General features: G+C 47.2%; 1 protein-coding gene across 3 annotated transcripts in view; it reads left to right on the top strand.

Annotated features, from left to right (window-relative positions):
* The window catches only part of LOC134945017 (uncharacterized), a 149,694-nt gene that overhangs the window by 97,458 nt on the left and 26,468 nt on the right, over positions 1-25,768 (top strand). The window contains exon 2 of one of the 3 annotated variants that reach the window (XR_010182017.1): positions 15,741-16,537. The exons of the other annotated variants lie outside the window; for them this stretch is intronic. The gene's annotated coding sequence lies outside the window, so the exon portion shown is untranslated. Of the gene's footprint in view, positions 1-15,740; positions 16,538-25,768 lie in introns of those variants that run through there. 3 annotated transcript variants of the gene reach the window in all.

Below are 25,768 nucleotides of genomic sequence, written 5' to 3'. Positions count from 1 at the left end.
GGCATAACCTGCGTTGAGAAGGCAACACAACTTCACACTCTGTCATGCGTGACCATTTCCTATAGAAAATGCCCATCATTCCCCCGTACGGGCAGAACTCACTAGCCGTCCTTGGAAAGGGTAGGTGCCCCTCAATGACCACTTATGCCCCATGTGGCTGCTGGTCAAAAGCACCTTCCCGCCTGACGTAGGAATTGAAATTGAAAGCCAAATAATGAGCCAAATCAGAGAGCAGCCAAGAAGAGAAAATGAGGGAAAAAAAGGAAGGGGGGAGGGAGGTCTTTCCAGGCACTCAAAAGGAAGTACTTATGTTGAAAGTGAAACTGACTATAAATACCCCACTCACGTTACCTCCCCTAACTGCCCTGATAGGCTTAAATAACACCACAACCAAACCCCTCGAGGGGAACTATCTATCTAGCAACGGTTCTCTTTCCTTAACCCATCACAAACCAAAAACTCTTATATATCTTTGTGCCTATGCAGCCCTCATTTAATATACTGTAGGACAGAATTGTTTGGAAATCTAAGATATTCTTTACATGTAATTTTCATCTTTTAAGTGTAGGCTAACCAACAAATCCCAAAAGTCAGATGCTATTTTATTTGGCTGCAAACCTACAGATATTAGATAATACTTGTCTCTTAAATCTGTGATCTCTGAAAATTAAGGATATAAATGAAGGCTGATCGAGAATCTGCTGATCAGTGCAACCATGGATTTTTCCCAGCAAGTTTTGTATTTACATTATGAATTTCAGAGCAGACAGTGTGAAAAGAACAGTGGTTGATACATCTTTGCTTTTAATAAGGCTGATGTAGAACTAAACATTCATCCATTTGGGGAGAAAACCTGGCATGAATTCACACTGCCAAAAATGGGCACAAGCCATACTTGCCGACTTCATGGCTGCTCTCTCCGGGAGAGAGCAGCCAGGTCGGCTCAGCAGGGGGACAAGCAGTGGCGAGACGTGAAGAGGGGGGCGACCAGAGGCGGAACTGGGGCGTGGCGTAGGCGGAATGGGGCGTGGCTGCGGGATCGCGTCATGTAAGTCACGCCCCCGCTGTGTAATGCTGCTATTGCTGGCATTATAAGCAGGGGGCATGGCTATGATGACGCGATTCAATAAGAATCGTGTTATCGCTTGCCCGGACCGCCCACTTTACTTGCTAAATGGGCAGCTAGGCAGGGGGGACTCCTGAAATCGGGAGACTTGCCTGGTCTTCCGGGGGGCCGGGAGGGTCACCCGATTTTCGGGAGCCTTCCGGCCATTCCAGGAGAGTAGGCAAGCATGGCACAAGCAAGAGAGGGCCATGTAGAGTTGTATGCATTTCAATTGCATCTAAAGTTATGGCAGAAGAGGCGGAAATAGGCTGTAGTAAACTATACCTAAAAATTGCTTCTCGAGTTGCATAGAGCTTTGCATATGGGAAAATGATGTATGTTTTTCATGGAGAGATGCTTAAACAGCAATTAATGTGTTACCCTCCTGTGATCCTGTAAAGTGGATGCACTCCACAGGTTTAGTATTTCTTTACTAGCACTGAAGCTCTCATTTTCAGCTTGACCAGGATTGATAGTTTTTATTGCCTATTCTGTATAGTCATGCTTAAATCGGTATTCAGTTGTGTTTGTTGCAGAATGAAGGAATCAATGTCTTGCCTCTGAGTTGGCACTGGAGTCCGTGTTGGCATGGATTCCTTTCATAACTAGCGGGCATACTGAGAATGTATATGAACCATCTCTTTGTCCTCACTGCAACTACTGTATATCAGATAAATGTTCTTTGTTTATAGGCTATGGGGCTTGGTGGATATTGTAATTAACGTCCATATTAGGATGTTTGCTGCTAAGAATGATTCTGTGTTTCACTGGTAATTCCATATATAAAATGAACAAATATTCCTCCCTTGCAGGTTTTTTAATAAGGTTAAAGGAGAACTGAAATCTCCAATAAATCTTTATCAGGACTGGATTAAGGCTTGTGGGGGCCCAGGAACAGAGCCAGATCAAGGGCCACATGGGCCTGGGGCTGAATATGTTCAAGGGCCTATACTGAGAACGGGAGGAGCTGTTACCAGTATTGTGTAGGTGTTCTCAGAGCCACTATACTCTCAGACCCACTATCTCCTTTAATACATGCAATTAGTTAATTTGCATAATTTTGTGGGTAAACTAAAAATAAAATTTTAATACATATGATTTATGGCTGCTGTGTGACTAGCAAGGCAGCTGCTCCTCAGCATGCCTCCATGATGGTGGGCCAATTTTTATGTAGATGCCTGGAGTTGCAGCTCCATCCGCCCCTTTGTTAATCTGGCCCTGCCTGGGGGAGGCACTAATGAAATTGCAGGCAAACACCCCTGGGCACCCCCCCCCCCCCCCCCCCCACACACACACACACACACACACACACACACACACATACACACACACCCCACCCAATGTGTGCTGCGGCTGCACAGTGACTATGAGGATATATACTGAATATATTATACCCATATTTATGAGACGCTATGTGAGTATAACAGTAAAGTGTGTGCAGCTCCATCTGCCCCTATGCAGGCAGATGCCAATCACTGTGTGGCTCCCATAGCAACAACATAGGTGCCCGTGTCTTCTGCAGGGACAATGAGGACACTGCAGCGGCAGCACGATAGCACAAGGACAGGGGGAGGGGAGTTAGTGGAGAGAAGCAGCATGGGTGATGGGTGGGAGGAGACACCGATGTGCTAAGGCCATAGACTGGGAAGCATCTGTGAATGCTGGGTGCCTGTGTCTTAGTCGCAGGCTGCCATTGTCCAGATGACAGTGCCCACAGTCAGGGCAGTGTCAGGGAGAGCACGTTGGAACTGCAGCTACCGTGGAAAGCTCGGGGTCACTGTCTCGCGGGACTTCACTATCTGTATACGGAGGAGCTCCTCGGTGGTCGCTGTTAAGGAGCAGCTGAGCCACCGGCGAAAAGGGAGAGTGTTGCATTTGAGATAGCACTGTGTAGTGGCCCCAGTAGCGGATCTTGCCACGGGCAAGCAGGACTTTTGCCCGGGGTGCCGTTGCCCCAAGGGCGCCGCTGCCGCCACGAGGGCGCCGCCGCCGTGGCAAGATCCGCTACTGGTGCCGGTGCGGTGCGCGATGACATCGCACCAGACGGCATTGTGGGAGCAGACATAGAAGCTACAGGTCATAATTGAACTCTAGTGTCTACGAGGTGCTATGGGAGAGATGTCATGACGTCTCTCCCATAGATCCCGAGGAGCGGCACCGGCGGCTGGAGACTGAGGGCAGCAGTGGTCAGGAAGCAGGAGCGGGGATGGTATTTATTTATTTTTGTAAGCAGCAAAGCTACAGGGGGCACAGTACTGGGGGCACAACTACTGAGGGCACAGTCCTTGGGGCACAACTACTGAGTGTACAGCTACAGGGGGCTCAGTATTGGAGGCACAGTACTGGGGGCACAACTACTGGGAGCACAGTACTGGGGGCACAACTACTGAGGGCACAGCTACAGGGAGCACAGTACTGGGAGCACAACTACTGATGGCACAGTACTGGAGGCACAACTACTGAGGGCACAGCTACAGGAGGCATAACTGACCATGCCCCTTCCCCATGAAGCCACGTCCCTATTTTTTTACGCGCACCTATGGCGCGCACTAACCCTGTTTCGCTTGTTCGAGGGGGGGGCGCCGGGCGCCAAAGGAAACTTTCGCCCTGGGCGCCACAAGGTCTAGAACCGGCCCTGAGGGGCCCCTAATGTGTGGAGACCCTGGGACGACCACCCCTCTCCCCCCTCCTATAATCTGGCCATGAGCTGCCTTGTTCTAAAACCCTTCCTCCAACTAGATAAATCACAGTTATCACTCTTCTTGCTGAATACTGAGCACACCAAAACTCTTGATGGGTTTTCTGGTGCCCAAGCCTTGAAAATATTTATTGTGGAATTAAGGAGACAAGGACAAATATAGATGATTTCTTTCTTTTTTCATTGCAGGATGGGAACCCTAATATGCCACTCCAGAGAAATTCCTACCTACTTTTATATTCTCCAGGCTAGAAAGTACAGAGAATGTTAGAAGCGGTTGGTGTCTCCTTTAGTTCCCCCATACTCTCCAACTGTCCTCGGTTTTCATGGGACAGTCCCGTTTTTTTGGGACTGTCACGCTGTCCCACCTGCGGGCAGCAGTGTCCCACGGTAGGGGGGGGGGGGGGAGGTGAGGTTAGTTGGGAGGCTCCTGTAGTAAGTGCTAGGCATGCCTGCTTAGTGCGGAAAAAGGGATGCGTGGCAAGCGGTCGCGGAATTTCCACAAAGACCTGCCCCCTTTCCGGGTGAGCGCAGTGAAGCCACGCGTACAGGTCCCTATTTTTGGAAGATAAATGATGGGAGGTATGGTTCCCCTATTAACAGGCAGTAATACACAGAGGTATAGGATATCAGATGTATTACATAGCTTTTTCTGTTTACTGTAATTGTAACAAAGTGCCCCAGCATTTAGGGTCTGATTCAGAGATGTATGATAACCAACTCCGATGACGGGGGACTACACATGACTCTTTTTGCACATTTGCAGAATGGGTTCTGCATTGTCACACCTAAGCCTGATTGAAAGACTCTGGCCATTGGGGACCGGGATGGTGTGGCACCAGGCAGCATCATACCTCCCAACATTGGGAGATGTGGGGAGGGTCATTTTGGCACGGGCCAGCCGCTCCCACACGAAAAGGGGGCATGGCATATAGGAAAGGGTGCATGGCTTAGCTGGAGTGCCGCAATCGCAAGCCACACCCCCTTTTTTCTCTACGAGCTGCTGGCATGCCCCGTGTTTCTCCGTCTCTAGTGAATAGACACTGAGCGCACAGCGTCTAATCACCGCTGCTCTGCTAGGCAGAGCAGTGACTGCCAGGAGCCTCCCAACTGCACCCATCCCCACCACGGGACACATGGATTGGACAGCAGGATAGTCCCAAAAAAACGTGACTGTCCCACGAAAATCAGGACAGTTTGGAGGTATGCAGCATTACTGAAAATGGGGTAGTGCAGACCCCATTTTCTGGGAGTGCCTAGGCCTGTTTCCAGGTCTTCCGAAACAGATTTACTGGCCTCGGCTACATATGTGAGAAAGTCATTCTGAATAACCTGGGGTTACTCAGATGGCTGATTGTAAGTGATCCGATGCTGCATCCACGGACACTTCAGCAGATCACACAAGCAGGAGGCGTCTCTTAACCCAGGATGCCACCTGCAGCATCCAAAGATGCAACTGCTGTGTTCACTGCCTCCAGTGAGGTGCAGGGTTGGACTGGCCCACAGGGGCACAGGGGAAACCCCAGTGGGCCCCACTGCCTGGGCCCCCCTCCTCTAGGGATTCCAGACTATGTACTTGAAGTATACATTATATATATGTTACCTTATACTGCAGAGGACTATTGTTTATTTTCTGCATTGCTGTTATTAATCTGGTACATTAGCATGCATGCACTAGCTGTATTTAATAGAAATATATATATATATATATTATTATTATTTTTTTTTAAGGGGCCTAGACCATGCATTCTCTTATGGTTAGTTAAATCAAGGTGGTGGTTGGCCACACCCCCTCTGTATACTGGCCACACCCCTAAACATGGGCCCCTACACTGCATTCCCCCGGTGGGCCCTTCACGTCCCAGTCTGACACTGATGAGGTGTATAAAAAAGTCAGACCTTCCTGATGCCTCATCTGCCCTTGAAGAATAATAATAATAATTGGGATTTTCAGAGGTTACTGTTCTGGAGTGTGGTCCCTGTCTCTGAAGTATAGTATCTGGTCCCTGTCCCTAAATTATGTGATACAGTATATGATAGAATTTCCTGGCCACAGATCACTCATTAACGTAAACAAGATAGTTACAATGTGCTGCACTGTTATAGGATATCCCACATTACGGACTGTATGACATTTTCTGATATTAGTATTTTTCCAACAGTGGAGCGTATTGTGTGGGTTATTCAGAGATGGACGCAGATCGCCAGGGGCGGATTGCGATAGAAAACTAGCCCAGGAAATGTATGGAAGCAGCCCTAATAGGGGTGGGGTCTGTTGAGGGATGGAGTCTGTCAAGTGGGCGGCATTACTGCTCAGAAGGCCTGATTAAATGTAGGGATGAAAAGTGCATGCAGCAAAATTTTAGAGGTGTTGCTTCATGTTGAAGGGGTGTGGCCACAAAATAGTGCCAATTCACATTACACCACACCACACAGTAGTGCCACTTATACACATTGCACCAGGTAGAACCTCCTATACACACTGTGCCAGGTAGAGCATGTTATACATATTGCGCCAGATAGAGCACGTCTACACTTTGTGCCAGGTAGAGCATGGTATACACTTTGCACAAGGCAGAACACATTAGACACATTGCACCAGATAAAGCACATTATACACTTTGCGCCAGGCAGAGCACATTGTACACATTGCACCAGGTAAAGCACATTATACACATTGCACCAGGTAAAGCACATTATACACATTGTACCAGGTAAAGCACATTATACACATTGCACCAGATAGAGCACGTTATACACGTTGTGCCAGGTAGAGCACATTATACACATTCCACCAGATAGAGCACGTTATACATATTGCACCAGGCAGAGCACGTTATACACATTGCCAATCTGCCGCTGCACAGGAAGATAAAATGCCTATCAGGCTGACAGACATTTTATATGACATTGCAGGGTGAGGGTAAGGGTTAGGCTCCGGATGGGTCAGGCTTAAGCTGCGGCGGGAGATTCGGGTTAGGCTGAGGGGGGAGGTTAGAGTTAGGCTGTGGGAGGGGGAGGTTAGTGTTAGGCTGCAAGAGGGGAGGTTAAAGTTAGGCTGAGTGGGGGAGGTTAGGGTTAGGCTGTGGGGGAGGTTAGGGTTAGGCTGTGGGAGGGGGAGGTTAGTGTTAGGCTGCAAGAGGGGACGTTGCGGTTAGGCTGAGGGGGGAGGTTAGGGTTAGGCTGCGGGGAAGGTTAGGGTTAGATTGTGGGAGGGGGAGGTTAGTGTTAAATTGCGAGAGGGGTGGTTAGGGTTAGGCTGAGGGGGGGAGGTTAAGGTTAGGCTGCGGGGGAGAGGTTAGGATTAGGCTGCAGGTGGGAGGGTTAGGCTGTGGGTGAGGACGGTTAGGGTAAGGGACTAGACTAAATTGCACACAGAGTAGTAATAATACCTTTTAGATACAGTATATTGCACACACAGTAGTAACATCCCATACACATTTAGCAGCACTGCCACTGTGCCACACAGTAGTGCCCTGTCACTGCCTCCCCCTCCCTCCCTATCAACCCATATGCTGCAGCAGCAGCACTCACCTGTGGAGCTGTCAGTAATGTTGCTTGTTGCTCAATGGCTGGCCATCACCACCCCCTGTGCAGGCCGCCGCCAGCCGCAGCCGCGATCGTGGCAACGTTAACTGAAGCTTCTGCACATGCACAGAAGCTCAGTGAAGCATTTAAAAAATGGCCACCGTCGGAGCAGCTGCGCATGCAATTTTTAGGCACAATGGTAATGGCTGATTACACACACACACACACACACACACACACACACACACACACACACACACACACACACACACACACCTGACCAATTTTAATATTTTAATTAGTTGGTTTAAGCTCTCATTTGATGATGGCCAATTTTATAGAATAATAAAAAGCTACTATGCATTTTTTAAATTTTTAATTACTGAACGTATGCATATTTACATAGCAACATACATAGTTTCTGAGGTTGAAAAACCACAATATAATTTTTTTTGTTAATCCACATTGGTTTGGAATTTTTACTCCTTCATTTGCTGCCCATGGGAATGAATTGACGAGTATAGTTAGCGAGCAGACAAACAGTGGCAGTTGCTCAATCATTACTGGAGATAATTATATATCAGGTGCTAGAAATGGGGAGGGGTCACAGACAAACAGCAGACGGGGGGGGGGGGGTACTTTTTCCCCCTGGTGTACACCCAGCACACTAAAAAAATGCCTGCAAACATACCTGAACTTATCTGGTAACAGAAATTCAGAGAATTGGTCACACATGTTTGCAAATGTATGTTTAGCTGCTGAGACACTTCACAGCTTCTCTGATATCAGCAGTCCTAACACTACATAATAGCAGTGCCCACATAGGGCCATGTGATTTGTCTACAGTAAGGCCTCATGATAAAGTATAGTTAGCGAGCAGTGGGGGTAATTCTGAGTTGATCGCAGCAGGAACTTTGTTAGCAGATGGGCAAAACCATGTGCACTGCAGGGGAGGCAGATATAACATGTGCAGAGAGAGTTAGATTTGGGTGTGGTGTCTTCAATCTGCAATCTAAATTGCAGTGTAAAAATAAAGCAGCCAGTATTTACCCTGCACAGAAACAAAATATAACCCACCCAAATCTAACTCTCTCTGCACATGTTATATCTGCCTCCCCTGCAGTGCACATGGGCCCTCATTCCGAGTTGTTCGCTCGCTAGCCGCTTTTCGCAGCAGTGCACACGCTAATCCGCCGCCCTCTGGCAGTGAATCTAAGCTTAGCTGAATTGCGAACGAAGTATTCGCAATATTGCGAAAAGATTTTTCTTTGCAGTTTCTGAGTAGCTCGAGACTTACTCTTCAAGTGCGATCAGTTCAGTGCTTGTCGTTCCTGGTTTGACGTCACAAACACACCCAGCGTTCGCCCAGAAACTCCCCCGTTTCTCCAGCCACTCCCGCGTTTTTCCCAGAAACGGCAGCGTTTTTTCACACACTCCCATAAAACGGCCAGTTTCCGCCCAGAAACACCCACTTCCTGTCAATCACACTACGATCAGCAGAACGAAGAAAAAACCTTGTAATGCCGTGAGTAAAATACCAAACTTCTTAGCAAATTTACTTGGCGCAGCCGCAGTGCGAATATTGCGCATGCGCAGTTAGCGGAAAATCACACCGATGCGAAGGAAAAGAACGAGCGAACAACTCGGAATGAGGGCCATGGTTTTGCCCAACTGCTAACAAAGTTCCTGCTGCGATCAACTCAGAATTACCCCCAGTGTTTTTAATACCTCACATTTCTCCGTAGTATTCTTTCCTTGAAACAAAATTTCCCATGCAATATCCCTTAAAGCTTCCCTTGTCATGTTAAAGTTGGCTTTTCTAAAGTTTCCCATAGGCTCCCCTACTATAATATTTGATATCAATTCCCCATTGTTTGCTAATACCAGGTCTAAGATTGCATTGTACCTAGGGGGTAATTCCAAGTTGATCGCAGCAGAATTTTTGTTAGCAACTGGGCAAAACCATGTGCACTGCAGGGGAGGCAGATATAACATGTGCAGAAAGAGTTAGATTTGGGTGGGTTATATTGTTTCTGTGCAGGGTAAATACTGGCTGCTTTATTTTTACACTGCAAATTAGATTGCAGATTGAACACACCCCACCCAAATCTAACTCTCTCTGCACATGTTATATCTGCCTCCCCTGCAGTGCACAAGGTTTTGCCCAGTTGCTATAAAAAATCCTGCTGCGATCAACTTGGAATTACCCCCCTAGTCGGTTCCTTGATTAGTTGAAGTAAGTAGTGATCATTTAGTGTGTTTCAAAACCTATTACTCTTAGCAGTATCACATGAATCATTTATCCAATTAATCTCCAGATAGTTAAAATCCCCCATCACTATTACATCTTCTAATCCTGCCACTTTTTCAATTCGCTTTAGCAACAATTCCTCATCAGACACGTTAAAATCAGGCAGCTTGTAGCATAGCACTAATTGTATCTTTTTAGTTCCCTTTCCCATGCATGCAATTTCTACCCATAAAGTATTAACAGTATTTGCAGTCCCCTCGTGAATATCTTCCTGTATATTAGGTTTTAAAAATGGCTTTACGTAAAGAATCATGAGATTCGTCCCACTAAGTTTCAGTAATGCCTATAATATTATACTGTCTGTTTGTTTGTTTGTTTGTTTGTTTGTTTGTTTGTTTGTTTGCTGCAAGGATAGAATAATAAAAAGCTACTACCTGTATGCATTTTTTTTATTTTTAATTACTGAACGTATGCATATTTACATAGTAATATACATAGTAACATACATAGTTTCTGAGGTTGAAAAAAGACAATTTGTCCATCGAGTTCAATCTATAAGTGGTCTCCTACACTGTATTATTTTTAGGACAATTCTATCTGTTGTGAATGTTGCCCATTATTTTTATTACTTTTTTTTTAACTATAGTGCGTGATCTACCCATCATAACCCTGTAGGTATCCGGACTCCAGGTCGACACCAATAAGGTCGACACCAATTGGTTGACAAACTTAGGTCGACACCTGAAATAGGTCGACATGGACAAAAGGTCGACATGGAAAAAGGTTGACATGATTTTTTTGATTTTTTTTTTACATTTTTGGAACTTTTTCATACTTTACGATCCACGTGGACTACAATTGGGAATGGTAACCTGTGCCGAGCACAGCGGTAGCAGAGTGAGGCACCTTGCCCAAAGCATGGCGAGCCATGCAAGCTATGCGAGGGGACACGGTGCACTAATTGGGGATCCCGGTATCATTACGGAGAAAACGACACCCAAAAAAACATTAAAAACTCATGTCGACCTTTTGTACATGTCGACCTTTTGTCCACGTTGACCTATTTAAGGTGTCGACCTAAGGTGTGTCGACCAATTGGTGTTGGCCTAAGTGGTGTTGACCTAATTGTTGTCTACCTTGAGTCCCAGACCAAACCCTGTATATCCTTATCCATTAGGAATTGATCTAGCCCATTCTTAAAAGTAATGACCGAGTTCGCCATTACTACTCTCTCAGGCAGGGCATTCCAAATACATATGGTCCTTACAGTGAAGAAACCTTTACATCTCTGTGTGCAAAATCTCCTCTCCTCTGAGCTAAGCGGATGTCCACGTGTCCTCTGTGTTGATCTTGCCAAAAACAAATCCCCCGCAAGCTCTGTGTAATGTCCCCTTATATATTTGTGAATGTTAATCATGTTCCCTCTTAATCTCCTCTTTTCCAGTGTAAACATGTCTAGATTAGCAAGCCTTTCCTCGTATTCTAGCGTTTCCATTCCCTTAATCAATTTTGTCACCTGTCTCTGAACCTTTTCTAGTTCCACGATATCCTTTTTGTAGTATGGTGCTCAAAATTGTGCACAGTATTCAAGATGTGGCCTCACAAGTCATTTATATAGTGGAAATATAACACTCTTATCCCTTACATCAATTCCTCGCTTTATGCATGCTAATACCTTGTTTGCCTTATTTGCTGCAATCCTACTTTGGGTATTACTGCTGAATTTGTTATCTATGTGAACACCCAATATCTTCCCGTATATCTGGTTTTAAAAACGGCTTTACGTAAAGACATACCCCTCTACCCTGTATAATTACTCTGTCTCTCCTGAACAGCGTATAACCATCCAGATTGACTGTCCAATCATGAGATTCGTCCCACCAAGTTTCAGTAATGCCTATAATATTATATTGTTTGTTTGCTGCAAGGACTTCTAGTTCCCCCTTTTTCTCTGTAAGGTTTCTAGCATTTACATACATACAGTTAAGATAAGTATTCCCTCTTATGCTAGGAACATCATTTACTATATGCAGTATTGATGACCCATAATCATCGTTAGTTAGTGTTTTGATTGGTAATACCCTCGTTAATGCCCCTGCTGACTGCTCTTTTCCTTCCCCCTTCTCCACCCCCATTTAGCTCAATACCTCCATCCTTACTATTCTCACTGCATGACCCGTAGTTCCTAGCTAAACCTCCCCCCCCCCCCCCCAGGCACCTAGTTTAAAATCTCCTCCAACCTTCTAACCATCCTTCCCACCAGCACTGCTGCCTCCTCCTCATCCAGGTGAAATCCATTGTGACAAAAAAGATGGCGCCTGACTGAGAAGTCCGCCCAGTGTACCAGAAACACAAACCCCTCTTTCTTACACCAGTCTCTAAGCCACACATTTACCTCCCTAAGCTCCCTCTACCTCCCTGGGCTATCGTGTGGCACAGGCAATATTTCGGAGAATATTGTTCTAGATATCCTTGCTTTTGATTTGTGGCCTAAGTCCCTATAATCTTTCTTAAAGACATCCCAACTACCACTAACTGTGTCATTGGTGCCAACGTACACCAAGACCGCAGGGTCATTCCCAGTCCCTCCCAACAATCTTTCTATCCGGTACGCAATGTGTCGTACCCGAACACCCGGGAGACAACAGACTGTATGGCGATTACGGTCCCGGTAGCAGATTGCCCTGTCTGTCTTCCTGATAATAGAATCCCCTACCACCACAATCTGACTAGGTACTTCACTTTCTTTTACCCCATCTGTGCCGGATGGACCGCTCCTCCGGTTGCTAGAGGGAACAGTCTCCTCCAGCTCTGTCATTTCTTCACTACCATCCACAGAATCTTCCTCCAATCGGGCAAATTTATTGGGGTTTGGTAGTTCCGCGATGTCTTGCCTCCCCCTCTTTTTCTCCCTTCTAACCGTGACCCAACTGGCTACCTGGTTATCCTCGTCTTCCGGTGCCTCCCCCCTGCAACTTTTCCACCATTCTATCTATTTACTAAGTAGGATAGCTTACAGGGACAGTATGTGCATGTCCTACCCATTTACACTTCATTCATGATAGCATATGGTACAGTACAGTGGAAATATTTAACAGTTATTGGTACATTTTGGGCTGACAATATCAACACAAGCATCCAAGTGCCACCCCCAAACAAGTGCCAGCCCTAGGAACGTGCCTAATGGGAAATTCACCACTGAGTACGCCCCTTTTACACAGTATTCCATGCATGAGTATACCTCTTGTATACACCCCTTATACACCATATGCTACACAATTGAATTTATGAAGTAGTGAATATATTTCCCCATAATTTGAAGGAATATTGTAAATAAGGACAGCACAACACAGTTTCAATTTCTATTGAACATATACTGTAGGTTTATTCCACATTAAACCAAAATACAGCAATACCATGCATTTCTAGTGCAGCATATAAGTTAGTTCTGCATTGGGCTCTGCAATGGTTAATGGTTGACGTCTTTGATTACAAGCCCCCACAATGATACGATCAGGAAGTGGAGCTAACATAAGGCTTAGATTTGTGGCCTCGCTATGGGGACCTAATAGAAACATGGACCAGAAAGTGGTGAGGAGTCTATTCCAGTTTGATTGTGGAGGAACCATTATAATTACCATGAGCAAAATATAAAATTAAAAAGGTGAATATGCTTCTATAAACTAAAATCAGCCCTGATTGTGAAATATATTAAAGACATGATAACACGATACAACAGTGTTTCTCAGAGAGGAACAAAGTCTTATATTAATATCAGAGAAAGCAAGTCAGGTTGTTGTTAACTGAAATAGCTTTTAATCTTGCCTGGTATTAGCATTAATCACTAAGGACTTGAAGGGGTCTAGTATGTTATGCCGGCTGTCTGGATCCCGTCGCCCAGCATACCAGCACTGGGATCCCGAGCGCCGGCATGCCGGTAGTGGGGCGAGCGCAAAAGAGCCCCTTTGCGGGCTTGCTGCGCTCGCCACGCTGCGAGCACGGTGTCATGGACCCCCCCCAAGAGGGAGAATAGTTGTCAGTATGCCGACAGCCGGCATATCAAATGCCTTCCGTCGTCACTAGGATTACCACCAATTTATTTTCAGATTCCCAGGTGGGTAAAATTCAATTTGGCCATTTTTCTTTTGCCAGATTTCGGGACATTATTGTTATCTTACCATCTCCTGCTACTGCCTGGGTTGGCCCAGGTTTACTCTCTGAGTCTGACCTGGACCTCTGAGCCCAGTGCATGCCCAAATGGCATGGCTCCTCGCTGCACAGGGCTCTATGGGAATGGACTGGGAGAGACGTCGTCATGTCTCTCCCAGGAGATGCTACAGCTGGAAACAAGGGAGCAGGGAAGGGGGGGGGGGGGGTTAAAGCATATGGGCAGGCCTCTACAGAGCTGCCAGTGCTAGCTGTAATGTATGTAAAGGTGCGCACGTCAGAGAAGGAGCTGAATGCATAACTACATACATTATAAAGGGCAGCATTCCAGCTAGTGGCAGCAGTAGGGCACAAAGAAAATAGAAAGGGACATGTGCCATTGCGAATGTTGCCAGCTGGTTTGCCACCCACAGAGCATATGTACTGTGTGCCAAGCACCACCCTAGTTATGGCCCTGAGCACTGCACAATCAATACCGGACATGTGCAGGATAGCTACACAATAGCTTAAGCCGTAATGCCCACTTTGCCCACTGTGCCCCAGGCCTATTGCTGCCTGTCTGGGGGCTTAACTACATACCACTGGGGAGGCTTTATATCCCCTGCACTACATCCTAATGCACAACCCAGAACCATATGTCCCAATACTCTCTGCACCACGGCCTAATATCGCCTAACTTTATGGCTCAATACCCTCTCCCTCTATAGGACTTAATGGCTCCTTAATGCCTAGATCCCACCTACTGCACTACAAGCCTAGTGCCTGACGTATCCATGGGCCTAGTGCTCGAACCCTGGTGGTCCAGGGTGGTACACTAGAAGGCCTTACCAGTTCTAAGAGCTTTGGCTGGACCAAGCTTGGTTCAGCCATGCCCAATGTGTGGTCTTCACTGGAAGTAGCACAACTCCCACCACTGCTGGGCTTCCTAAAGCCTTCACCTGGGCAGCAGTGGCCAGTGCTAGCTCCTTTCTGTTGTACACTGCTGTCTCAGGGCTTCTGGTATCTTCACCGACTGAAGGCTAGAGACTCGTTCATTATGGATTGGCACCCCCCTTCCCCACTTCCTATGAGGCTTTTAAATACGTACCTTTTTTAACACTCTCATACTTCATTACTGTCCTCTCTCTAACACTGAGCAGCTACCTTCACTTACCTAACAGTTAGATTTTTCACTGCTATCCTTTATTTGTGTGGTGCCTTGGGGTGGTTTGGGAATGCCCTTCTCCCCAGTGGTGATTCTCTATATTGTTAGGGACATGCTGATGAAGTTACTTTGACGATTGGTGAGCAGTCTCATAATATTGGCCAATTTTCTGCCAAAAATCTCAGATATGGTGCTGGATGTAATGTATCCGAGTTGGCCGGAGCTGCGGTTCCCGGCCGAACTTGGACATTTTTTTAAAGCAAAAATCATTTACAAGGCATGGTTTTGCCTTGTAAATTAATGGTAACACTTATACCATTAATCAATTTATTACGTGTAACTCACGTAATGTTGTATATGTGTTCGGCTGCAGCTGCGGCCTGCATTATGTAGGCCGGACAACTAGACCTTTAAAAACTAGGCTGGCCGAGCACATATACAACATTAGAAAAGGTTTAGATACACATACTGTGTCGTCACATTTTAAAAAATGTCATTACAAAAAGGAATGCCATTTAAAATTCTTCTGTGGTATAGAACTAATCCTGCCAAAATTAAGAACTAGAGATGTAGAGAAAAGGTTGTCCAGAGCAGAGATGCGGTGGATATTCCTATTAAAAACCCTTATTCCTAATGGCCTGAATAATGATTTTGAATTGGGGTGTTTTTTAACATGATGAATATAGATAGATTTCCTCCTTTTTTATTATATACGTTTTTCTCATTATTTTTTATGTATTTTTAAAGATGCACTGTCACTTTATGGAGTTGCTATGGTGATGGCTAAATATAAGAAATCATTAAATCATGAATGTATGTATCACCATTTATTCCATATTTTTGGCAGGATATTAATATTAATATGGACATTACTGTATTACCAACATCTGCCATCTATATTGTCAGCGCACTAAAGTATTGGACGTATCTATTATATGTGAGGACTTTATGAACGGCAGTGGAACGCAATGCTGACATAAAGAGAGCAGCGCTTCCTGCTTCCGGCGAGTGCGCTTGATGGATGTCCGTGGAACGCAGCGCCGCCGTCTAGATGACGTCACTTCCGTTCGGGAAATAGGAAATGAAGATCCCGCACCGCTGTATGTACTTTGTAATAATTAACAATCCTTTAAAAGACTTACTCTGGGACTATAGCCACACTTCTGACGAAGGACCCAGCGAGGTCCGAAACACGTTAAGTGTGGTCTACAAACTCCTGCCGGTCGGACACTTATTCACCCTGCATTGTCACTCTGGAGAAGCCTCTGCAGATTCCGGAACTGTGGCTGCCAATCCCTTCCTGAAATACATCAACAGGATTTGGGTGATATGCTTGTAGTGTTCCAGTGTCACCACGAAAGGATGTTTTATATGTGATTTTTATTCTTATTTGTTGTAAGTGCAATTTGTATTAAAACTTTCTCCATTTTATACAAAATACTGCACTATCATTTACTCTCTGTGCTGATCCCCCCTGTAATGGTTAACAACCTATGAGGGAAGCACCGTTATCTTTATTTCAGAAATTCTTGAATGGTACTACACTCGACATGTACTGAGAAGCTACTCACAGAAGCCTGTGACTCATACATCATTTATAAAAGCTCAGTATATTATTTTCATTCGGAGGTGGTGCTTTGCATGTGTACACCAATTCTGCATGTTTTTTCTTGTGCACTGCCCTTTGGTATATGTTTGTTCATGGTTTGAGCAGAATAGCGCAGGATTAAGCACTTAATAAATCTTCCAGAATATTACCTTGTAAATTAATGCCGCTTTTTAAAAAAACGTCTGAGTTCAGCTGGGAACCCTCTCCTCTGGCCAACTCGGATGGCATTACATCCAGCCCCTGATGTATAATGTTTAACGTTATTATCATGCTAATGGTTGTATGTGCTGTCTTGTTTCTATGTTGCAGAAACATAGAAACAAGTATTAAGTAGCACATTCCATTATAAGTAGCTAGGGTGTGCAGTCCAGGCCCCCTCTCCCTAATATATTCCTCCCATTATCCTCTGTGTGCCTCCCATTTCCTCCTGTTCCTCCCAGCTCTCCCTGTTCATCTGAGCAAACATTCTACATAGGAATGTGTGCCGGGCCAAATCTCGGGTTTTGGGATCTTGTTTTGGATCTGTATCTCCTTCGTGTTTTGGATCTGTATTTGTTTTGGATCTGTATTTTTTTTTTAAATCATAAAAACAGCTAAAATAACAGAATTTGGGCCCGTTTTCGTTCCTACACTGTCACAACTGAGGGCCTGAGCTGACGGGAGGCAGCCTCAGTTGTAGGGGCTGAGATGTAACGGAACCTGGGAGGTTGTATCAGACCCCTAGACATGTAAGTAACATGTAGAATAACTGCCCGAAGGCGTGACCACGACAACCAGGATAAAAGTCAATGATGTTTATTATGACATACTCCGTAACACAGCAGCAAATAAGAAAACATAAAACTCAGCAGGGAAATAATACAGTTCCTGGGTACTACAGGGTGGCAAGGACTACAGGGCTCTGGTAGTATGAGATAGTTCTTAATAATCTTCTAGGTGGAAAGTCCTTACCAGGCCCGACTGTAGCAATGGAAATAGCCCAGGATCGTACCAGCTGGTGTTCCAGGAAAAGCTGGGCTGCTGTGGGTAAAACAGCTGCTGTGGATACTGGCTGAAACCAGACTGATGTTGGCACGGAGTGGATACTGGCTGGAACCAGTTAAATAATAAATGTAGCTTGAGAGCGATGAAATATGAAGTGATGTGTGGAGCTTGAGAGCGGTGAAATAATAATACCAAAGGTGAATGGTAATCTGCAGAAAAGGGTACCGGCACTTTAAGAAGAGCTGACCTCTGCTGGAAGCTGGATGCTGTAAGCAGGTGGATCTGTGGCTGGAAGCAGATGAGTCCAAATGGATAGGAGAGTCAGGCTACACCGCAGGTGGAAATGCTGGTGCGGGTCTCTTTAGCGGAAGTGTGGAGATAGGAGCTGGAACCTGGAAAACAACCACAGGAGAGAGACAAACTGGAACTAGGTTTGACAACCAAAGCACTGACGCCTTCCTTGCTCAGGCACAGATTATTTATACCTGCAGCAAGGAAGGGATTGGCTAGGCAATTATGCAGATTAACATTGTAAACAACAGATTGGTGGAAATGAACAGATGACAGAATCCAAGATGGCTGCGCCCATGCAGACACTTGGAGGGAAGTTTGGTTTGCAATCCATGCGGGAACCAAAACAGCAATGGCGGCGACGGCCACAGGAGACAGGAGACGCCAGACTGATAAGTGCACATTTAACCACGCGGGCACAGCGGAGGCCGCGGCTGACGTAATCACAACTCTGACATTCTACATGTAGAAACTCAGGAACAGCGGCGGAGGCCGCGGGAGACGCCATTCCGGATGTAACAGGCGTTGTAGTTAACGCGTCTCAGAGTGACAGGAGAGGAGGCAGGAATGTGGACATCAGTATAACAGATGGGATCCGGTCCTGGAACACTGAGCCAGCCTTAGGAGGCATCTGAAGGGTAAGTAATGGCGTCCAGATACCCGGATCGTGACAGCACCCCCCCCCCCCTTTAGGAGTGGCCCCAGGACACTTCTTTGGCTTTTGAGGAAACTTGGAATGGAATCTCCGGACCAAGGCAGGAGCATGGACGTCAGAAGCATTGGTCCATGAGCGTTCCTCAGGGCTGTAACCCTTCCAGTCAATAAGATACTGTAGTTGACCGTAACGGTGACGTGAGTCCAGGATCTTAGCCACTTCATACTCAATGCCTCGTTGAGTTTGGACTTTCGGAGTTGGAGGAAGTGAGGAATGAAACCGATTCAGGATCGGCGGTTTCAACAGGGAAACATGGAATGTCCTGGGTATTTTTAAGAAGGGAGGTAACTGAAGTCTGTAAGCAACAGGATTGATGACTTGCTTAATTTTGAAAGGACCAATGTAGCGAGGTGCAAACTTCATACTGGGAACTCTTAACCTCAAATTCTTTGTGGATAACCATACCCGATCACCCACCTTGAGAGCAGGAACCGCTCTACGCTTCTTGTCCGCAAACTTCTTATACCTGAACGATGCCTTGAGCAGAGCTGCTCGTACACTCTTCCAGTTGTTTGCAAACTGATGCAAGGTGATATCCACTGCTGGAACAGAAGTTGCTGGGAGCGGTTGGAATTCAGGGACTTTAGGGTGGAATCCAAAGTTGGTGAAGAATGGTGTTGAAGAAGATGAGGAATGATACTGATTGTTATGACAGAACTCGGCCCAGGGAAGTAATTGAACCCAGTCATCTTGAGAGGAAGACACATAGATGCGGAGGAAGGCCTCCAAGTCCTGATTCACCCTCTCAGTTTGACCATTGGTCTGAGGATGGTAAGCCGTGGAAAACTTTAGTTTGACTTGGAGGACTTGACATAAACTTCGCCAGAATTTGGCTGTGAATTGAACTCCTCGATCTGAGATAATTTCTTCAGGCAGACCGTGGAGTCGGAAGATCTCTTGTATGAACACTTGAGCCAACTTGGAAGCTGACGGAAGACCGGTGAGAGGAATGAAGTGTGCCATCTTGGTGAACCGGTCAACTACCACTTAGATGGTATTGAACTTGTTGCACATGGGTAAGTCTGAAATGAAATCCATCGACAGATGGGTCCATGGTCGACGGGGAACGGATAGTGGAACCAGTTGCCCCGCAGGCGACTGGCGGGATACTTTATGTTGGGCACACTTTGGGCAAGATGCAATAAACTCAGTGACGTCCTTTTTCAGAGTTGGCCACCAATAGGACCTAGAGATAAACTCCAGGGTTTTTTGGATACCTGTATGTCGGGCAAAACGGGAAGCATGGGCCCAATGCATGAGCTTCTTCCTTAGTACCGGCTTCACAAAACTCTTCCCTAGTGGGGGCGTAGAGTCCATCCCTACCGTGGAGAATGCCAACGGATTAATAATAGGATGCTTGTCTGAAGACTCCGACTAATTTTCTTGCTCCCATGAGCGGGAAAGGGCATCGGCCTTACGATTCTGAGAGCCCGGACAGAACTGGAGTTTAAAGTCGAACCTGGAAAAGAAAAGTGCCCATCTGGCCTGACGAGGATTGAGACATTGTGCGCCTTTCAGATATAAAAGATTCTTGTGGTCCGTAAGTATGGTGATTGAATGAGAAGCTCCCTCCAACAGATACCTCCACTCCTCTAGAGCGAGCTTGATGGCTAGCAACTCCTGGTCGCCAATGGCATAGTTGCGCTCAGCTGGGGAGAACTTCCGGGAGAAGAAACTGCAAGGGTGTAAATGACCATCTTTAGCCCTCTGAGACAACACCGCTCCCACTCCAATGGAGGAGGCATCCACCTCTAAGATGAAAGGAGAGTCGACGTCGGGCTGCCTCAGAACTGGTGCAGAGATGAACCGTTGTTTTAAAAGATGAAAAGCTTGCTTAGCTTCTTCAGACCACTTGGACGGGTTAGCACCCTTCCGAGTTAAAGCAGTAATAGGTGCCACAATGGTGGAAAAGTCTCATATAAACTTTCTGTAATAATTGGCGAACCCTAAGAACCTCTGGACCCCTTTGAGGGTTAAGGGTATTGGCCAATTCTGGATTGCTTGTAGTTTCTCAGGATCCATCTCTAGTCCGGAACCGGACACAATGTAACCCAGAAACGGAATGGACTTGACTTCAAAGACGCATTTCTCTAATTTGCAATAGAGATGATTGACACGGAGACGGGACAGAACCTCTTTTACCCAAAAACGATGTTCCTCTAAATTGTTGGCAAAAATGAGGATATCATCTAAATAGACCACGACATGACGGTATAGAATGTCTCTGAAGATCTCATTGACAAAATGCTGGAAGACAGCTGGAGCACTGCTCAATCCGAAGGGCATGACGAGGTACTCATAATGTCCGTCACGGGTGTTAAAGGCGGTCTTCCACTCGTCACCCTCACGGATCCGGATGAGATTGTATGCACCTCTCAAGTCCAGCTTTGTGAAGATGGTAGCTCCGCTAACTCTATCAAAGAGCTCAGTAATCAGGGGTAGTGGATAGCGGTTCTTGATGGTAATGTCGTTCAGACCTCTGTAGTCGATGCACGGCCGCAGACCACCATCTTTTTTCTTTACGAAAAAGAAGCCTGCGCCGGCTGGAGAAGAAGAAGGTTGAATGAACCCCTTTGCTAGGTTCTCTTTAATGTATTCCTCCATAGAATGCGTCTCAGGCAGAGACAACGGGTAAGTTCGGCCTCGAGGTGGAACCTTCCCTGGAACGAGATCAATCGGGCAGTCCCATTCTCTATGAGGAGGAAGGATATCAGCAGAAGCTTTACAGAACACATCCGTGAAATCTTGATATGGAGGAGGTGGAACATCAGACGACCTGAAGGAGAAAGAACAGACAGGCAATACTTTAAACAAACATGTCTCAGCACAGGAGGGACCCCATGCCAGAATCTGCGTAGTCGTCCAATCAATAGATGGATTGTGAAGACGGAGCCATGGAAGGCCCAGAACCACAGGATGTGTGGCTCTTGGAATCACTAAAAAAGAAATAAATTCGGAATGAAGAACTCCCACTCTCAGACGAACTGGTAGAGTCCTTAAGGAAATAACTGCATCAAAAATCTTGCTGCCATCCATGGCAGTTAAGGAGATGGACGAAGGAAGTCTCTCGGTGGGTAGGGACCACCGTTTAACATAGGCTTCGGAAATAAAGTTCCCAGCTGCTCCAGAATCAAGGAGGGCAATGACGTTCCGATAACGTTGAGCAACTTGAAGCGAGACTGGGAGATTACAATCATGAGGAGATGGAGAGGAGATCATTACTCCTAGCCGGCCCTCTCCTTGGCGAGCTAGGATTTGGAGTTTCCCGGACGTTTGGGACAGGCATTAATGGTGTGAGACGGAGCTGCACAGTAAAGACAAAGAGAATCAGAGAGACGTCTTCGGCGCTCAGCAGGAGTTAAACGGGAACGGCCAATTTGCATGGGCTCGTCTTTAGATGGTGACAGTTGGCGAGGAGGAGGAGCAGAAGATTTTGGAGCAGATGATCTTCCACGCTCAGTTGCTCTCTCTCTGAAACGTAAATCAACTTTCGTGCAGAGTGAGATTAGCTCATCTAACTTGGAAGGTAAGTCTCTGGTAGCTAACTCATCTTTAATACGCTCAGATAAGCCATGCCAAAATGCAGCATACAGGGCCTCGTCGTTCCATGCCAGTTCGGATGCCAGGATCTGGAACTGTATAAGATACTGTCCTACAGTACGTGATCCCTGACGTAAACGGAGAATCTCAGATGAAGCTGAAGTTACCCGGCCTGGCTCGTCGAAGATACGCCTGAATGTTGACACGAATGCAGTGTAGGAGGATAGCAGGGTGTCGGACCTCTCCCATAACGGTGATGCCCAATCAAGGGCTGAGCCACTGAGAAGAGAGATAATGTAGGCAATTTTAGTACGGTCACTGGGAAAATTGCCAGGTTGTTGCTCAAAATGAATTTCACACTGGTTGAGAAATCCCCTGCAGAATCTTGGAGATCCATCAAATTTTGCTGGCGTTGGAAGATGAAGACGGGGAGCAGAAATGGGTAAGGTGGGTGGGGTTATAGCTGGAGTCACTGTGGTTGACGCACTGGACGCGCCTGATCCACGGAGGGTTGTCTGAATCCCATCCGGCCGAGTAGAGAGATCCTGGAGACAGCGGACGATGTGGCCCTGTGCAGCCTCCTGATGTTCAAGTCGGGCTGCCAGTTCTTGCATCGGCCTGGCCGCTTGATCCTGGTCTCCGGCTGGATTCATATGGTCAGTGCTTACTGTCACAACTGAGGGCCTGAGCTGACGGGAGGCAGCCTCAGTTGTAGGGGCTGAGATGTAACGGAACCTGGGAGGTTGTATCAGACCCCTAGACATGTAAGTAACATGTAGAATAACTGCCCGAAGGCATGACCACGACAACCAGGATAAAAGTCAATGATGTTTATTATGACATACTCCGTAACACAGCAGCAAATAAGAAAACATAAAACTCAGCAGGGAAATAATACAGTTCCTGGGTACTACAGGGTGGCAAGGACCACAGGGCTCTGGTAGTATGAGATAGTTCTTAATAATTTTCTAGGTGGAAAGTCCTTACCAGGCCCGACTGTAGCAATGGAAATAGCCCAGGATCGTATCAGCTGGTGTTCCAGGAAAAGCTGGGCTGCTGTGGGTAAAACGGCTGCTGTGGATACTGGCTGAAACCAGACTGATGTTGGCACGGAGTGGATACTGGCTGGAACCAGTTAAATAATAAATGTAGCTTGAGAGCGATGAAATATGAAGTGATGTGTGGAGCTTGAGAGCGGTGAAATAATAATACCAAAGGTGAATGGTAATCTGCAGAAAAGGGTACCGGCACTTTAAGAATAGCTGACCTCTGCTGGAAGCTGGATGCTGTAAGCAGGTGGATCTGTGGCTGGAAGCAGATGAGTCCAAATGGATAGGCAGTGCCGTTTCTAGGGGCGGGCGAGCCGTGCAACCGCACGGGGCGCCCGCCGCGGCACTTTGTTAATCCTTGTCGCCTCTCCCGAGCGCTCCTGCTCGGGGGGCGGAGTTTTGCGAAATGACGCGTTGCGTCGTGACGTCACGACGCAAACGCGTCATTCCGCAAAGCCCCGCCCCCCGAGCAGGAGCGCTCGGGAGAGGCGAGAAGGAGAAGGAGAAGCAAGAAGGAGGAGGCGGCCGGCGCGAGGGACGTCAGGCGGCGGGACCGAAGAGCGGGAAGACGTAAGTATTCTCTCTCTCTCCCCCCCTCTCCCCCTTCCTTCTCCTCAGCTTGAAACCTGCCTGCCGCTCTGTGTAAAATGGGGGCACCTGCCTATGGGGATACCTGCCTGCCACACTGTGTAATATGGGGGCACCTGCCTATGGGGATACCTGCCTGCCACACTGTGTAATATGGGGGCACCTGCCTATGGGGATACCTGCCTGCCACACTGTGTAATATGGGGGCACCTGCCTATGGGGATACCTGCCTGCCACACTGTGTAATATGGGGGCACCAGCCTATGGGGACACCTGCCTGCCACACTGTGTAATATGGGGGCACCTGCCTATGGGGATACCTGCCTGCCACACTGTGTAATATGGGGGCACCTGCCTATGGGGACACCTGCCTGCCACACTGTGTAATATGGGGGCACCTGCCTGCGTACTGTGTAATATGGGGGCACCTGCCTGCGTACTGTGTAATATGGGGGCACCTGCCTGCGTACTGTGTAATATGGGGGCACCTGCCTGCGTACTGTGTAATATGGGGGCACCTGCCTGCGTACTGTGTAATATGAGGGCACCTGCCTGCGTACTGTGTAATATGGGGGCATCTGCCTGCGTACTGTGTAATATGGGGGCACCTACCTGCGTACTGTGTAATATGGGGGCACCTGCCTGCCGTACTGTGTAATATGGGGGCACCTGCCTGCCGTACTGTGTAATATGGGGACACCTGCCTGCCACACTGTGTAATATGGGGACACCTGCCTGCCACACTGTGTAATATGGTGGCACCTGCCTGCGTACTGTGTAATATGGGGGCACCTGCCTGCGTACTGTGTAATATGGTGGCACCTGCCTGCGTACTGTGTAATATGGGGGCACCTGCCTGCGTACTGTGTAATATGGGGGCACCTGCCTGCGTACTGTGTAATATGGGGGCACCTGCCTGCGTACTGTGTAATATGGGGGCACATGCCTGCGTACTGTGTAAAATGGGGATATCTGCCTGCCGTGCTGTGTAAAATGGGGATATCTGCCTGCCGTGCTGTGTAAAATGGGGATATCTGCCTGCCGTGCTGTGTAAAATGGGGATATCTGCCTGCCGTGCTGTGTAAAATGGGGATATCTGCCTGCCGTGCTGTGTAAAATGGGGATATCTGCCTGCCGTGCTGTGTAAAATGGGGGCACCTGCCTGCGTACTGTGTAAAATGGGGGCACCTGCCTGCGTACTGTGTAAAATGGGGATACCTGCCTGCGTACTGTGTAAAATGGGGACACCAGCCTTACGCGCTGTGTAAAATGGGGACACCTGCCTGCCGCGCTGTGTAAAATGGGGACACCTGCCTGCTGTAATGTGTAAAAAGGGGACTTTTTTATTTTTATTTTTTCCCCACTGTGGTGGGTGTGATGATATCAGATGAGGCCATGCCCACTTTAATGAGACCACGCCCATTTTAATCAGGCCACACACCCTTGTCGGGAGCGCGCGCGCCTACGGCGCGCGCATGCTTTTTCTTTTTATGGCTATATGGGGGGGCACACTTTTTTTTTTTTTTTAGAGCAATAGGGGGGGGGGGGGGCGCATTTTGAAATCTCGCACTGGGAGCCAAATTGTCTAGAAACGGCCCTGTGGATAGGAGAGTCAGGCTACACCGCAGGTGGAAATGCTGGTGCGGGTCTCTTTAGCGGAAGTGTGGAGATAGGAGCTGGAACCTGGAAAACAACCACAGGAGAGAGACAAACTGGAACTAGGTTTGACAACCAAAGCACTGACGCCTTCCTTGCTCAGGCACAGATTATTTATACCTGCAGCAAGGAAGGGATTGGCTAGGCAATTATGCAGATTAACATTGTAAACAACAGATTGGTGGAAATGAACAGATGACAGAATCCAAGATGGCTGCGCCCATGCAGACACTTGGAGGGAAGTTTGGTTTGCAATCCATGCGGGAACCAAAACAGCAATGGCGGCGACGGCCACAGGAGACAGGAGACGCCAGACTGATAAGTGCACATTTAACCACGCGGGCACAGCGGAGGCCGCGGCTGACGTAATCACCACTCTGACATTCTACATGTAGAAACTCAGGAACAGCGGCGGAGGCCGCGGGAGACGCCATTTCCGGATG

This window comes from Pseudophryne corroboree, chromosome 7 (assembly GCF_028390025.1).
Source record: "Pseudophryne corroboree isolate aPseCor3 chromosome 7, aPseCor3.hap2, whole genome shotgun sequence".
Taxonomy (NCBI): Eukaryota; Metazoa; Chordata; class Amphibia; order Anura; family Myobatrachidae; genus Pseudophryne; species Pseudophryne corroboree.
Note: the sequence above shows the minus strand (reverse complement) of the source record. Positions and strands in the feature narration are given on the sequence as shown.